This window comes from Chrysemys picta, chromosome 2 (genome assembly GCF_011386835.1).
Source record: "Chrysemys picta bellii isolate R12L10 chromosome 2, ASM1138683v2, whole genome shotgun sequence".
NCBI lineage: Eukaryota > Metazoa > Chordata > Testudines > Emydidae > Chrysemys > Chrysemys picta.
The window spans coordinates 204,863,014-204,877,349 of record NC_088792.1 but is presented as its reverse complement, the minus strand read 5'-3'; the positions used below and the strand labels follow the sequence as shown (position 1 = coordinate 204,877,349).

Sequence of the window (14,336 nt, the reverse complement as noted above, 5' to 3'; positions counted from 1 at the left end):
AACAGAATTACAGGGTCTGAACATAAGTCAGACCTGCTGAGGTAATCACAGTTGATCACAGAGGATTACAGCCCAGGACCCAGGCTAAGAGTGGAAAACCACGTGATTCCACCTCAAGAGTGGTGATGGCTGAAGCCCGAGACCTGAGTAGAGTGCACTCAGAGATCAGGAGGGGTTAGATGTGCAGATAGCCTGTTAACTGTGACATCTCCATCACTTGGCAATTTTTAAATCAAGAGTGGATGTTTTTCTAAAAGAGATGCTCTAGTTCAAACAGCAATTAATTCAGGGAAGTCCTATGGCCTGTGTTATGCAGGAGATTAGACTAGATGACCACAATGGTCCCTTCTTGCCTTAGAATCTATGAATACCTCATAGTTTATTGCATATATATATCGGACTGAAACTTAGTGCACAAATTGTCAGCACAAATTCAGTTTTCTAACCCTCTCCATCTTTTTCCTCCTTCTCAAATAAAGATCAGACAAAACCAAATTGTCATTAAGCTTTTAAAAATTGTAATGGGGAAAAATGCATCTCACTAACTTTAGATACATTTTTTAAAAGAAAAGTTTAAAAAACAATAAACGAATGTTGCCTTTTCTTGTGTAAAGTTGTGGGACGGTTACAGTTAAGTGGGAAAAATCTGTGAGTTAGTATAAATCAGATGGTATAAAACAATGGAACTATGCTCATTTACATCAATTGGCAATATGACCCTAAGGTTTACCAAATAATCTTGTCTAGTGAGTGACATTTAGGAGCCCACATAGGGGGAAAGGTGATGGAGGACATGGCCTTCCAACCCCAATGATGTCATGGGGTCAGTGAGGTCATCCTGCACAACACCTGATTCTTTTTACAAAAGACCAGACCATTAGTGATATTATCCTTGTCACCCCCCGGGTCTTCCCAGTAGTGTGGTATAGTGGTTGCACTCTGTCCTGCCATGTGGGAGAGTCAGTATTTCATTCCTTGGGCTAGCAAAAGTGTCAGTGTTGCGGGGAGGGTGTATTCAGAGTCTCAGGTTCACATGCATCTCCTAGCTGTCCAGGCACTGTAGAAATATCAAGAGTTTCCTAAGTTAATTCTTACATATCTCTCCAGCAGATTAAAGATGAAGTAAAGTATAATTATTACCAGAGATAATGCATAAGAATGAAAAACCAGCAGCAAACTAAATTGAAAAATAGAATGTTATTTATACCTGTAGTGCTGGGGAAGCATGTTGTGCTGACTGATTTAACAAGCAGACTTGGAAATCTGCTTTGGAGCTGCAAGAGACCAGAGGTAGTATTGATGTAGTGAACTAATTACCAGTGTGCTGAAGTTGCCTAGTGGAGTTTTTTTGAGTGTTTCGTTGTTGTGGTATCTCCTGCTGGTTAATTCATTGAGTAGCAGAGGTTGTGGTGGGCGTTTGCTACAGACCACTGGACCAGGAGGATGAGGTAGATGAGGCTTTCTTCGGACAACTAACAGAAGTTTCCAGATCACAGGCCCTGGTTCTCATGGGGGACTTCAATCACCCAGACATCTGCTTGGAGAGCAATACAGCAGTGCACAGACAATCCAGGAAGTTTTTGGAGAGTGTTGGGGACAACTTCCTGGTGCAAATGCTGGAGGAACCAGTTAGAGGCCATGCTCCTCTTGACCTGCAGCTCACAAACAGGGAAGAATTGGTAGAGGAAGTAGAAGTGGGTGGCAACCTGGGCATCAGATGGTGGAGTTCAGGATCCTGACAAAAGGAAGAAAGGAGAGCAGCAGAATACGTACCCTAGAGTTGAGAAAAGCAGACTTTGACTCCCTCAGGGAACCGATGGGCAGGATCCCCTGGGAGGCAAATATGAGGAGGAAAGGAGTCCAGGAGAGCTGGCTGTATTTTAAAGAAGCCTTATTGAGGGTGCAGGAATAAACCATCCTGGTGTGCAGAAAGAATAGCAAATATGGCAGGCGACCAGCTTGGCTTAACAGAGAAATCTTCGGTGAGCTTAAACGCAAAAAGGAAGCTTACAAGAAGTGGAAACTTGGACAGATGACTAGGGAGGAGTATAAAAATATTGCTCAGTCATTCTGGGGTGTAATCAGGAAGGCCAAAGCACAATTGGAGTTGCAGCTAGCAAGGGATGTGAAGGGTAACAAGAAGGGTTTCTACAGGTATGCTAGCAAGAAGAAGGTGGTCAAGGAAAGTGAGGGACCCTTACTGAATAGGGGAGGCAACCTAGTGACAGATGATGTGGAAAAAGCCAAAGTACTCAATGCTTTTTTTGCCTTGGTGTTCACAGACAAGGTAAGCTCCCAGACAGCTGCATTGGGCAGCAAAGTATGGGGAGGAGGTGAGCAGCCCTCAGTAGTGAAAGAACAGGTTAAGGACTATTTTGAAAAGCTGGACATGCACAATTCCATGGGTCTGGATCTAATGCATCCAAGGCAGTGGTGAGCTGGAGCCAGTTTGCACCGGTTCGCAAAGGGGCGGGCGGGTGAGCAAACGCCAGTCCGCAGGCCACATCCGTCCCGCGGGACTGTCCTGCCCGGCCCGCCTGAGCTCCCAGCTGGGGAGGCTCCCCCGGCCCCTCTCCCACTTCCCCCCTTCTCCTCAGAGCCCCAGCATGCCATGCTGCCGGCGCCAGCGCTCTGGGCAGTTCTGCAGCTCCTGCCGCTTTGAGCGGCATGGTAAGGGGGTGGGGCTGCGAGCTCCAGCGGCCGCGTGGCATCCTTACACAGCAGCATGGTAAGGGGGCTGGGCCGGGCTGGGAGGAGGGGCTGGATAAGGGGCAGGGAGTGGTTGGAGGGGGCAGAGGCTCGAGGAGGGGGGGCGATCAGGGGACAGGGAATGGGGTGGGGGGGTTGGGTAGGCGTGGGAGTTCCGGGAGTCTGTCAGGGTGGTGGTGGATGGGGTCGGGGCAGTCAGGGGACAGGGAGCGGGGCTAGTTGGGTAGGGGGTGGGGTCCTGGGGGGCAGTTAGGGTGGGGGGTCTTGGGAGTGGGTGCTCACGGGACAATGAGCGGGGGGGGTTGATGGGTTGCGGGTTCTGTCGGGGGCAGGACGTAGGGCTTGTACTCACCGCGCAGTTCCCTACCGGGTCTTCGGCGGCACTTTGGCGACAGTCTTCAATTGCTCCGGGTGAAGTACCTGCCACCGAAATGCTGCCGAAAACCTGGAGCGAGTTAAGAGCTTCCCCCCCACCCCCTGCCGCCGAACTACCACCGAGGACCTGGAAGGGAACCGGTTCTTAGGATTTTGGGAGCTCATCACTGATCCAAGGGTGCTGAGGGAGTTGGCTGATGTGATTGCACAGCCATTGGCCATTATCTCTGAAAACTCATGGCGATCGGGGGAGGTGCTGGACAATTGGAAAAAGGCAAATATAGTGCCCATTTTTAAAAAAGGGAAGAAGGAGAATCCGGGGAACTACAGACTGATCAGCCTCACCTCACTCTGTGGAAAAATCATGGATTAGGTCCTCAAGGAATCCATTTTGAAGCACTTGGAGGAGAGGAAGGTGATTAGGAACAGTCAGCATGGATTCACCAAGCTGCAAGTCATGCCTGACCAACCTGATTGCCTTCTATGATGAGATAACTGGCTCTGTGGATATGGGAAAAGCGGTGGACATGATATAGCTTGAGTTTAGCAAACCTTTTGATACGGTCTCCCACAGTATTCTTTCCAGCAAGTTAAAAAAGTATGCATTGCATGAATGGACTATAAGGTGAATAGAAAGCTGGCTAGATCATCGGGCTCAATGGCTAGTGATCAATGTCTCGATGTCTAGTTGGCAGCCAGTATCAAGCAGAGTGTCCCAAGGATCGGTCCTGGGGACGGTTTTATTCAACATCTTCATTAATGATCTAGATGATGGGATGGATTGCACCCTCAGCAAGTTTGCAGATGACACTAAGCTGGGTGGAGAGGTAGATACGCTGGAGGATAGGGGTAGGCTCCAGAATGACCTAGACAAAGTGGAGGATTGGGCCAAAAGAAATCTGATGAGGTTCAACAAGGACAAGTGCAGAGTCCTGCACTTAAGACGGAATAATCCCATGCACTGCTACAGGCTGGGGACCGACTGGTTAAGTGGCAGTTCTGCAAAAAAGGACCTAGGGATTACAGTTGATGAGAAGCTGGATATGAGTCAACAGTGTGCCCTTGTTGCCAAGAAGGCTAATGGCATATTGGGCTGCATTAGTAGGAGCATTCCCAGCAGATCAAGGGAAGTGATTATTCCCCTGTATTCGGCACTGGTGAGGCCACATCTGGAGTATTGAGTCCAGGTTTGGGTGCCCCACTACAGAAAGGATGTGGACAAATTGGAGAGAGTCCAATGGAGGGCAATGAAAATGATTAGGGGGCTAGGGCACGTGACTTATGAGGCAAGGCTGAGGGAACTGGGCTTACTTAGTCTGCAGAAGAGAAGAGTGAGGGGGGATTTCATAGCTACCTGAAGGTGGGGTTCCAAAGAGGATGGAGCTACGCTGTTCTCAGTGATGGCAGATGACAGAACAAGGAGCAATGGTCTCAAGTTTCAGTAGGGAGGTCTAGGTTGGATATTAGGAAAAACTATTTCATTAGGAGGGTGGTGAAGCCCTGGAATGGGTTACCTAGGGAGGTGGTGGAATCTCCATCTTCGGAGGTTTTTAAGGTCCGACTTGACAAAACCCTGGCTGGGATGATTTAGTTGGAGTTGGTCCTGCTTTGAGCAGGGGGTTGGGCTAGATGACCTCCTGAGTTCTCTTCCAACCCTAATCTTCTTTTATTCTAAAGCCTCCAGATAGGAGATATTGTTCTCTTTTCAGCCAAGAGGTAAAATGCCGTACTGATAGCTGCTACTAAGGGAAGGTAACTTCATTCTTATAGGCAGTTTGGATACCTAGAGTTGAGGCATAGGGCTGAATAGATTTGGGATGTGTCTATGGGAGCCCTTTAGCATCATGGTCACAGAGTGGAAAGAAACATACTTTTCAATTTAAAAAGCAAAACTAAATATAAAATACCCCTTTCCCCTCCCACCCCCCAAACTAAATTAAGCCCTACAATTGGGTAAAAAAGTTAGAGAGGGAACCTGTAGATTAAAAATTATATCTGTATTATGCATAGTGTATTTCAGCAGGATTTTTGTTTTATTTTTTCGGTGTATAAAATTCTCAGATTGGCACCCGTTCTAATGGGAAAGGGGATGGAGGGCATTATTCAAAATAAAATTCGTAACATACATTGTCACCTGTTCAGATACAATGGGCTGCTTACCTCACTTCAAAAATAGATTAAAATACCCCCCACCTCCAGCAAAAACACTAGTAATAAAGTATAATAAAATAACAAACATAATGGATACCAGTATTTACTGTAAACTTTGTTGATTTAGAAAGTATATTTTATAATATATTCTGTTTAAATTTGGACATAAGAAATATAAAATACATAATGTTTATAATGTATTTTATATTATTTATAAAAGTATTTTAAAACTGTAGCACCCTTACCGTGGAAGGGTTTATTGTTTGTTTTTAATTGTAGGATAATTGAAAACCCTTATACTAACAAAATTAATATTGCTTCTTTACTTAAGACTTGAAATGCATTCTGAAATAGTCTGGATTTCTCATCCCAGATAATATGCTGTTATCTAGCAGGATGCACTGAGTGTTCTTTAACAACTGCAAAACTCATCAAGCAAATGGAAAAGATTACCCGTGAAATCAAGCTTCAAACTTTTATTTTCTCACAATCGATAGGAGAGTAATGCACTTGGATTTATTATGATATCGAGATTGACTATTTAAATCCTTTTTAAAGTTCAAAGCATGAAACAGACTGTGTGTACAAGTGAGCCGCTGTGGAGCTTCTAAGCAGGGGCTTAGAAATTGGGTTAGACTGAAATGCCCCTCCAGTCCCATATGGGTTTAACGGGAAGATTTCAGGCTCAAAAAGACAGGGTTTGGGGAAGCATAAGGCATTGGTTTCAAATTACCTGAGATTGCTTTGTGGATTTTGTCTTCTGGGAGACAAGAAAACAAGATACTCTTTAAAGATGAGCAGCACTATAGAAGGTGATTGAGCATCGAGTACACTTGTGGTTTTTAGCTTGAGGAGTTTAAAGATGAAGATATCTGTTTTAAAAACTGATCTAGCAGATGAAGAGGAATACTGCCAGGTTTCTCATTGAAATACCTTATATATGTATTGTGACAGGGTCAGGCCAGATGGTTACAGGAGAGTGATAGAAGGCAGATATATTAGCCTCAGATTAAGCAGGTTCCTTTCCCCTGGGTAAGGTAACAGGGGCGGTTCCAGAACAATCAGGAACTTGCTGGAACCAGTTAAGCCAGGCAGGCTAATTAGGACACTTGGAGCCAATTAAGAAGCTGCTAGAATCCATTAAGACAGGCAGACTAATCAGGACACCTGGTTTAAAAAGGACCTCACTGCAGTCAGTGAGGGGCGTGTGAGGAGCTGGGAGCAAGAGGTGCGCAAGAAGCTCAGAGTGAGTAGGCGTACTGCTGGAGGACCGAGAAGTACAAGCGTTAGCAGACATCAGGAGGAAGGTCCGGTGGTGAGGACAAAGAAGGTGTTGGGAGGAGGCCATGGGGAAGTAGCCCAGGGAGTTGTAGCTGTTACAGGAGACACTAAAGACAGCTGCAATCCACAGGGCCCTGGGCTGGAACCCAGAGTAGAGGGCGGACCCGAGTTTTCCCCCATCCCCCCAACTCCCTATTTGATATAAGAGGAGTTGATCTGGACTGTAGGTTCCCACCAGAGGGGAAGGTCTCTGGCCTATTCCCTGACCCATTAGGTGGGCCAGCAGAGACTGTGGGGGATTGTTCTCCTTTTCCCCATGCTGAGCTGTGATGAGGTTAGCCGAATGAACGGCAGGTTTGTGCCACTAACAAAAGGAGCCAAACTGAGGACTACCGAAAACCTCTGAGGCGAGTGTCTGAGCAAATCCGCCAGAAAGCGCAGAACCCACCAAGGCAGAGGAGGAACTGTGTCACAGAATATAAAAAGAAAATTCATACAGTGTTTTTGACAACAGCAAAAAAAAAAAAAAAAATGTATTCAGTTCAGAATGTCCTGTGTGCGAATGAAGTGGCTGAAACATCATCTTGGATTTGATAGCATTGCAAGCCCTTAGTTCTTCAGTCTAGTAAAATCAAAACCATAGCGAGAATGTGAGAGTATTCATGATGTAAATGAATACAGATGTTCAGTGGAAAGATGATGTATGTCGTCATAATTACTGAAGGACAAAGTGCCATTGATCTCCACTTGAATATCATGACTGACTACTATATCTGACCAGAGCCTAACATGAAAGTTACCTTTCCTCCTCACTTAGCTTGTAAACAGCACCAAAGAACAGTTGCACCCATATTGTACTTAGAGATGAACGCATTGGTGTGCTCTTCCTAAATAAGCAGGAGATGCAAATTCGACATGATTTTGCCGTTAAGCACAAAATACATACATACACACAGATAAACCCACATTTTGAAAAAAAAAATTCCCTTCACCTTCATTATTTGGTTTATCTTTTCTCATCATTTTGTTTGGACTGTCCTTGCTGTATTCTGATTGTTGGTGCAGCCACACTGTATTACGTAGGTTTCATTTTCTTTTCTTTCATTTGACTTTATACACCTCATTACATTTTGGACGCAGTTACATTCTATACTGTTGGATTTACTTACTTTGTTCTTTTTCAGCTCCTAAGTTTTTGTTTAACTTCGTAATCATCACATGACTGATGGATGGCTGGAGAGAGATCACTTGATCATTGCCTGTTAGGTTCACTCCCTCTGGGGCACCTGGTGTAGGCCACTGTCGGCAGACAGGATACTGGGCTGGATTGACCTTTGGTCTGATCCAGTATGACCATTCTTATGTTCACTTGTACATTGTAAGCCTCTTCTATACGGCTTTAATAGTGGGATTTAATAGTTCTTCTGATCCCAAAGGGCCAGCCACACACCCAGGTGAGTATATAACTCAGATCTTATCCAATAATCACTCTCTTGCCAATCCTTTAGTATCTAAAATCTAAAGGTTTATTTATAAAAGGAAAGAAAAGTGAGAGTTAAAATTGGTTAAAGGAATCAAATACGTACAACAATTGCAAAGTTCTTGGTTCAGGCTTGTAGCTGCTGGCTTAAGTCAAGTCTCTGATTACTTCCAAATCATTGGACGGTCCTCAGTCCCTTGGTTACAAGTCCATAGTCCAGAAGTTTGAGCAGGAAAGAGGCAAAATGGAGGTGTTTCCAGGGCCTTTTATATCTTCTGCCATGTGGAGGGAAATCGATTGTTTCAAACAAAGCCTTCAGCACAGCTAGTGGAAAATTACAGGTAAAAGATGGAGTTTGGAGTCACATGGAAAAGTCACATGTCCATGCATGATTTCACTTAGGACTTGTCTACACTTGCAATTAACAGCACTGCAACTTTCTTGCTCAGGGGTGTGAAAAAACATGCCCCTGAGTGCAGCAAGTTGCAGCACTGTAAAGCACCAGTGTAAACAGTGCCCCAGCACTGGGAGCTATGCCCCTTGTTGAGGTGGTTTTATTTACTCTCCCAGGGCTGCGCCGCAACCACACAAGGCACATTAAAGCGCTGCTGCGGAAGTGCTTTACGTTGCCAGTGTAAACTAGCCCTAAGTCACAGAAGAAGCCATTACCTATACCCCAGACAGAATGTTCATAGGACACTCCATTCAGTGTAGATGGGTGTTGTCCATTGTGAGTTAAGTGTCCTTTTGATGAGCCACTTACCTTGAATAGTTCCTTCACAATGTGATGGCTAAACTCTTTGTTGGTGTTTCCCAGAAGCAAACTCTTTAGAAATACAGGTACATAACTTTATATACAAAAGTGATGCATGCATGCAAATAGCATAATCACATTCACCGAATCATAACCTTTCCATAGACATCGTACATGCCACATTTTGTACAAGATTTGTTGCAATTATATACTGGTGGAATCCCCTTCCTTAGAGGTTTTTAAGGTCAGGCTTGACAAAGCCCTGGCTGGGATGATTTAGTTGGGAATTGGTCCTGCTTTGAGCAGGGAGGTGGACTAGATGACCTCCTGAGGTCCCTTCCAACCCTGATATTCTATGATTCTATAACAGTGGTAGCAACAATGATCTACATAGTCATAGTTTAATCAGATAATGTCACAAACTGCTAAAGTTAGACCTTTTTAAGTCAGCAGGTCCAGATAATTTGCATCCAAGAGGGTTTTTTTTTTGTTTGTTTTTTTTAGGATCTGGCTCAGGAGTTCACTGTACTGTTAATGTTTGTTTTTTCCTGTGTGTCTTGGAACACTAGGGAAGTTCCAGAAGACTGAAAGAAACTTTTGTTTTGCCAATATTTAAAAAGGGCAAATGGGATGACCTGGGTAATTATGAGCCTGTCAGTCTGATACTGATTCTTGATGAGATAGTGGAGTGGCTGATATGTTACTCAATTACTAATAAATTAAAGGAGGATAATAGTAATATCAATCAACGTGCGTTTATGGAAAATAGATCTTCTCAAACTAACTTGATTTTTTTTAATGAGATTACAAGTGTGGTTGATAAAGGTGATAGTGTTGATGTAATATACTTATACTTTGGTAAGGCATTTGATTTGGTAGCACATGACATTTTGTTTAAAAATTGGAAAGACGTTAAATGGATTAAAAGTTGGTTAACTGTTAGATCTTAAAATGTAGTTGTAAACAGGGAATCGTCAGAGCATGTGTGTTTTTATCATTGGGTTCCTGCGGGTATTGGTTCTTGGCCCTAGACTGTTTAACATTTTTATTAATGACCTGGAAGAAAACAAAATAATCACTGATAAAGTTTGAAGATTACACAAAAATTGGGGAAATTGGTAAATAAGGAAGAGGATAGGTTACTGACAGGGCTATCTGGATTACTTGATAAGCTGGACCAACTAAAAATGTGTTTTAATACGTCTAAATGTATACATTTAAGAACAAAGAACGTAGGCCATACATAAAGGAAGGAGTGGGAGGACTGTATCCTGGGAAGCAGTGACTCAAAAAGATTTTGGGGTCATGGTGGATAATGAGATGAGCTCCCAGTTTAATGTTTTGGCCAAAAGGGCTGATGGGATCCTGAGATGCATAAACAGGGGGATCGCAAGTAGGAGTATAGAGGATATTTTACCTGCAACACTGGTGTGACTGCTTCTGGAATACTGTGTCCAGTTCTGGTGTTAACAGTTCAAGAAGGATGTTGATAAATTGGAGAGGGTTCAGAGACGAACCACGAGAATGATTAAAGGCTTTGAAATCATGCCTCGTAGTGATGGACTCTGGAAGCACAATCTATTTATCTTAAAGAAGGTTAAAGGGTGACATGATTACAGTCCATGTGTATCTATGAATTATTTAATATTTTTAATAATGGGCTCTTCAAGCTAGCAGAGAAAGTTGTAACATGATCTAATGGCTAGAAGTTGAAGCTAGACAAATTCAGACTGGAAATAAGGTGTAAATTTTCAATGGTGAGAGCAATTACCCATTGGAGCAACTCACCAAGATCTTAGAGGATTCTCCATCATTTAAAAATTGTCAATCAAGGTTGGCTGTTTTTTTTAAAAAATATCTGCTATAGGAATTATTCTGGGGATGTTCTATGGTGTGTGCTATACACGAGGTTAGACTAGATCATCATCTCTGGCCTTGGAATCTATGAATCCATAAACAAGCAAAACCATGCATGTTTACATGCATGATTTACCAACTTAGCCTAACATTTCTCCAATTGTAATGAACGGGAGAAGAGATCAGCACTAACCGCATCATTTTCCTCACTTTTCCTGTTTGTTTGTTAAAGTGAGATAAGTCATACACAATTGACGGAGTTGGGGAATAGGAAGTAGCATTATCCAGTGGATAGATTTCCAGCTTGGAAATCAGGAAATATGGGTTCTATTCTTGGCACTGCCATTGACTCATTCTGTTATTTTTGTCAAGACACTTAATTTCCCTGCACCTCGACTTTGTACATTTGGGGTAATATTTACCCATCTTCATAAAGCACTTTCAGATCTATTGATGGAGAGCTGTATAAGTGCTAAATATTAGACAACTCAATGATAATTATTATATCAAGACTTCCCCTAAATGAGGGGGATGGATTATGTACTTCTGACAATAGCTTACATCTGCTTTTGTCATATATTACCTCCTGGTATTTGGTGGAGGAAGTTGGGTTTTCCAGGAAGGGAACGAAGGAGCAGGTTTATGGGATGGGATGGTCCCTGATTTAGTGAATGACTGCCTGCACATGGAGGGAATCCTGTTGTATTGAGAACTGCTAGCCTAGAACTACTATGCACATAGTCCCCTAGCAAAGAAAAATAAGTCTTTACATGGGGTTGAAGCTAAAGCATCACTGAAATGCATGTATGTATAAATACAAATAGCAGGTATGTATAGTTCTTGAATTCATGGAGTTATGGATCAAAAAGGTTTTATGTGGAGTTTCATTGTTCTTGGTCACCTTATTGAAACCAGATATTTAGGATCATCTTCTTGATAAAATCCTTTTAAAGGAATCGTATAAGATCAGAATCTTCTGTTGTATTTCTCAAATTGTATAAGGCTCCCCCCCACCCCCCAGTGGCAGAATATCTTTTAACTTGTGAGTTCTATTTTGAAGACATTGCATGATATTCCTCCTCCAGTTATTTGTAGCTTAGTGGTTTTGGTCTAAGCAATTGAAGCAATTTATGTGAAAGAGCTTTTGGTATCTGTGAAACATGGCATTGTCATTTATATGTAACAAACAAGATACAAAGTATAAGGAAGTTTCACTTTGATTTAATCATTTTGTAGAATTTATCAGAACTGAATATTTTTGTAGTTTGGGACAATTCAAAAACATATGTTGATCACTTGCCTCCAGTTTGACCCTCTTATGCATGATTGATTTTTTTTTTTAGTTGCCTATCTGTATGGAGGGGTTTTTGTATCTATTTATCAATTAATTATATTATTTATAAAATTTGAAAGCTCATCTGCACCACCCCTCCACCCCCACCCCAGCATTCTAATTGCATGACGTACCTGAGCATATTAATGTTTTACACAGCTTTCAGTCTTCGGCAATACAGAGGGGATTGGTTCCTGATGGGCTGCTTTGATAGTTATTTCCTTTGTAGTAAAGCATTTGCTAGTATATTTCTACTGTAGGTATCATTTCTGGCAGAAGGTGTGAGGCTTTGATCACCATTTCTTTTCCTTGTTGTTCATTTTGATTATTTCAGTTTGTATGTTCTTTGTTATGTATTTCAGTTTATGTATGTTCTTGCTGTGCTTTGTTTCTTTCCTTGTTTTTATTAGTCTCAATGAGTTTCTTATTTTACATTTGTTGTGTATATTTGATATTTATATTTAAGTTGTTTGGAGATCAATTTGTTTGACAGATTATAACTTACAACTTTTAAAGTAGTATTAGTTGCACTATATAAACAAGTAAAATAATTAAAATGATATAAAAAGGAATAAAGTCCTAAAAGGCTATGATGGCTTTTGTTTTGTACCAATAACTTATCTTTGTTAATATTAACTTGTAATTTTATTAAAAACCTACAAACTTATTTTAATAGCTAACATGATAGCCTTTCATACTATTAATCCATAAAACTCTGAATAGATTCTGCGAATATCTGTGTTTTAATAATTCTTTCAATACTAGGAAAAAACCCTATAAAGTTCTTTATGGATTTGAGGATCCGTCTGTTTACTTTGGTGCATGTTCTGAAAAACCCTTCATGGCTGACTACTTAATGGAGGATAGGTCTATCAATGGCTATTAGCCAAGATGGTCAGGGAACAACTCAGTGCTCTGCCAGAAGCTTGGACTGGATGTCAGATGATGGATCACTCAATAAATTGCCCAGTTCTGTTCATTCCCTCTGAAGCATCTGGCACCAGCCACTGTCAGAAGACCGGATACTGGGCTAGACAGATCATTGGTCTGACCCAGTATGGCCATTCTTGTGGCTGTAATATATAGCTATTACACACACACAAAATTGTCAAAACAACTTAATAATTAAGGCTGAAAAGTCAAGCACTCAAAGTTGGGAAATCCAGAATGAAGGTTGCCTGTATGCAACCTTAATTTGGCATTCTTGTGCATAGGCATTCTGATACATTCTTGAATTATATGATTGCATATTATTTTTCCCCACAATAATTCTGCCTCATTCAGTGCACAGAGCTCACTTGGTGATCAGCCATTCATCATTTCTTTTATCCTCATTGTTCAGTGTGTGGCCCCGTGCCTTATGTACAGCACAGTATTCAAACCATCTCTTGAGAGGGAGGCTATGTCTACATAGCCCTGTATTTCAGACAGCAGGGGTCTGAATTGCTCTAGTGTGCTGAACTGTAACTCCCCCATGTGGATGCTGTGAGCACCAACAAAAGGTAGCTAGTTTGCATTAACATAGTTCTCTTTTTAAACATGGGGTGGGGGAGGGTTACAGCGCAGCATGTAACCATGCACCGCAATTCAAACCCCTTTAGTCTGAACTGTGGGGCTGTGTAGACAAGCCCTAAGTTAATCATTTCATTATGGATTTTTCTGTGGCACTCATCACTACAATATCTGAGTACTTCACTTAATTTATCTTTGCAACACACTTGTGAGGTAAGGGGCGGTGGTATTATTTGACAGATAGCAAGCTGAGACACAAAGATTAAGGTCAAAAATTTCCACTAATTTTGAGTGCTCAATTTGAGACCTGGTTTTTCAGAGTACTTATTATATAGCACTGCATATGTCCAAGGCACAGCTCTCACTGACCTCAGCAGCAGCTGTGAGTGCTCAGCACTTCTGCAAATCGGACTCTAAGGTATCAAGGCACCCAGAAAGAGGAACACACAATTAGTGACCACCTCTGGAAAATTTGGTTTAAGTGACTTGCCTAGCATCCCACAGGAACTCTGTGGCAGAGGGATGAATAGAAACCAGTTTTCCTGAACAGCATACAACTGTCTTAATCATTAAACCATCCTTTTTTCTTCCTGCAATCCCTTACCTCATTCACTGCATGCCTTCCAACTTGTGCAACGAATGAGGAAGGGGGTCCTGCATAGAAATAGCCTCCTTTACGATCTGTTCCATCACCAGAGTAGATTCATCCTTTGATCTGGGTGAGGCAGGAGTCATGTGGAAAAAAATGCATGCACACAAGAGGGCCAAATTAAGAGGCAACCTGGCAGTTTCTAAAGTAAGAGTTCAATTTTTTGCAACCTTAATAACGTTCTTTTAACTAGTTCATGTATAATTCCCTGGTGTGTGTGTTTTTTAAGCAAACA

At 42.2% G+C, this 14,336-nt stretch overlaps 1 protein-coding gene across 13 annotated transcripts in view; it reads left to right on the top strand.

Annotated features, from left to right (window-relative positions):
- The window catches only part of PTPRM (protein tyrosine phosphatase receptor type M), a 712,166-nt gene that overhangs the window by 164,360 nt on the left and 533,470 nt on the right, over positions 1–14,336 (top strand). The window lies entirely within an intron of this gene.